At 47.3% G+C, this 2,690-nt stretch overlaps 1 pseudogene; it reads left to right on the top strand.

Moving 5' to 3' along the window:
• Positions 1-1,549: 1,549 nt before the first annotated feature.
• Positions 1,550-2,419, top strand: LOC8032021 (annotated as a pseudogene).
• The last annotated feature ends 271 nt before the right edge of the window (positions 2,420-2,690 follow it).

Below are 2,690 nucleotides of genomic sequence, written 5' to 3' on the forward strand. Positions count from 1 at the left end.
ACGTCAGGGGCGTTGGCTGGCGGACGTCGCGGTGCGGTATGGAAGTGAGCAAATCGCGCGTAGATTCGCCGTCTTACGAACGAGTTTCAGTGTACGAATACGCACCTAGTAAGCTAAAGGTCGATCTGTACACAACATTTGGCGCGGGAAACATATTTTACTGCGCAGAAGGCGATGGAGCGCATTGTGGAACGGCGAAAAAAAACAACAAAAAAACCTCTAGCGTGGACAAACTACGGTATGAGCGACTTTTGATAGTCAAAAGTTGTGTTATTAAATAAAATGTCAGCTATAAACGATTATTGAAACTGCAAAATATGTTTAACGGCACACAGTAATATTACTTTGCAAGATTATTGTTATCATTCGTAATTCAGAAAACATAAAAGACCAAAATGCGGACATCATGACTCCTCGAGAAAGATATGAGTGGGTTGTTTAAGCCGGAATATGGTGATTATTGCTTCATATGGAGGACTTTGCTTATAATGACATTAACTCGAAACTGCAGGAGCAACATACTTTTACAGGGGTAAAAACAGAACTGTGGTAAGCACGTCTTTAACTCAGGTAAAAGAGTTCACTGAACCACTGCGCCACAGAACCTGTTGTACTCCACACAGAAAGAAATAGCTGGGTTTCCTAAATTACTTGACTACTGGTGTAACACAACATGATCGATAGTTTCTTGGCTACACTTCGCTTTCCATTGCCGACTCGCATTATTATACACCCCAGACCAAACATTTGACTGCTCAAGGAAAAATTCCACAAATGTCTTGCTTAACTCTTTGAGGGTAAATCGCACCGGTTTAGATCTATTTATCACAGCCGAATTGAAAACAAAATCTATACCCTCCTTACAAAATTTGGAAGTATTCATCCATGCACCGCAATTCATATTTATAAATTTAATTCGAACAAATATATATTATTAAATGTCACGAAACATTTACCAATGCAGTCTGTGCAGGTGAGTTACACGGCCGGGGGATATACTCTAGGGGGTTAATAGTCTTGATCGGTAAAAATATTCCGTTAAAAATCATGATGAATTTTTTTAATTCATTAAAATAAAAAAAAAGTTTCAATTAGAAACCCACTGAGCGTCATGAAGAACCACTAACGCTGTCACTTTCAGAGAGATCTGAAGCAGGTGGAAAGCGCGGACGCGCGTTAAAGTTACTAGTCGTGCCACAGTTGCAAGGCCTGCGTTTCGAAAACACGGACGAGAACACGGACGACAATCTCGTCATCCGCGTTTCCGGACTCTAGCTCAAGGGGTGGTACGGCATGTTCGCCGCTTGGGGGAGGGTCTGGGACGCCTAGAGTATGACGGTTTGCGCAGGCCTCCTCTTTTGTTTGGGGTCACGTTGGTGTCGCGTGATTTCAAACGCCAATTAAAAACAACCACCGCGCCTGGGATGTAAAAGGCTCCGCTCGCATCTGTAGCTCGCAGAACACAGATGACACACGTCTTGTATACGCATTGTTCCACTTTTAATCCAGACCTTGAGGCCAAGGTAATATTCGCTCCGATTCCCGAATCATGGCGATGAACAAATTTCGTCTTGCCCTGCTACAACTTGCGGTGACGCCCGATATTTCGAGAAACCTCGAAAGAGCGAGTGAGTTGATCAAAGAGGCGGCGTCTGCGGGAGCGAAGATGGTCTGCCTGCCAGAATGCTTCAGCTTCCCGTACGAGCCGAAGTACATCGTAAAGTACGCCGAGCCGATTCCGGGGAAGTCCAGCGAGATGCTGTCACGCTGGGCCAGCGACAACCAGGTCTACCTCATTGGCGGAACGTTGTCGGAGAGGGAGGATGAAAAACTCTACGCCGCCTGCTTGGTCCACGGACCGGACGGTTCACTGCTGGCCAAGCACCGCAAGGTACACCTCTACGCGACCGACGTCCCCAGCAAGTTCACGTTCAGCGAGGCGGGCTTCTTAACACCGGGCGACAAAGTGACCACCTTCGACACACCATTCTGCAAAGTGGGCGTCGGCGTATGCTACGACATCGTGTTCTCGTCCTTTGCCGAGCTGTACGAGCGGCTCGGCTGCAAGTTGATGGTGTATCCGGCAGCGTTCAACATATACAACGGTCCGTTGTACTGGGAGCTCACTTCGAGGGCTAGGGCGGCTGAATACCAGGTCTACGTGGCGTCCGTGTCGCCCTCGAGGGACGAAACGGCCTACTACGTCCTCTGGGGACACAGCATGCTGGTAGATCCCACTGGTAAGGTGGTCCGGTAGGCTGGGGTCGATGAAGAGATCGTGCTTGCTGATGTCAATAGAGACTACCTGGATGCGGTGAGGCAACAGCTGCCCGTCGCCAAACAAAGAAGGAACGACCTGTACAAAGTAGTCGTCCCCAAGGACGCGGAAACTAACGTGGCGCCTTCTGACGGAGTGTAATGTCGACCGCGCAGTAGTCTCTGCCATCTACTCTGGAGGTAGAAATCCGGAGGAGTGTATTTCGGGTGTTTTATGTGTGTGAGCATAAAAATATTCTTTGCGGGTGTTACTTTGTATTTGTTGCCTTTAGGCCTGTAAACTTTATTTAGTTCACTAAGTGTTTCTTATGTACGTGTTTATGTATAGGCTTTTTAGGTAATGCCATAGATCTATTGCCCAATATGTAGCTTCTGATTGGTGTTCTTCGGCCATTTAAAGGTACCAGCAATGC

This window comes from Ixodes scapularis, unplaced genomic scaffold (assembly GCF_016920785.2).
Source record: "Ixodes scapularis isolate PalLabHiFi unplaced genomic scaffold, ASM1692078v2 PGA_scaffold0__279_contigs__length_252992795, whole genome shotgun sequence".
Lineage (NCBI taxonomy): Eukaryota > Metazoa > Arthropoda > Arachnida > Ixodida > Ixodidae > Ixodes > Ixodes scapularis.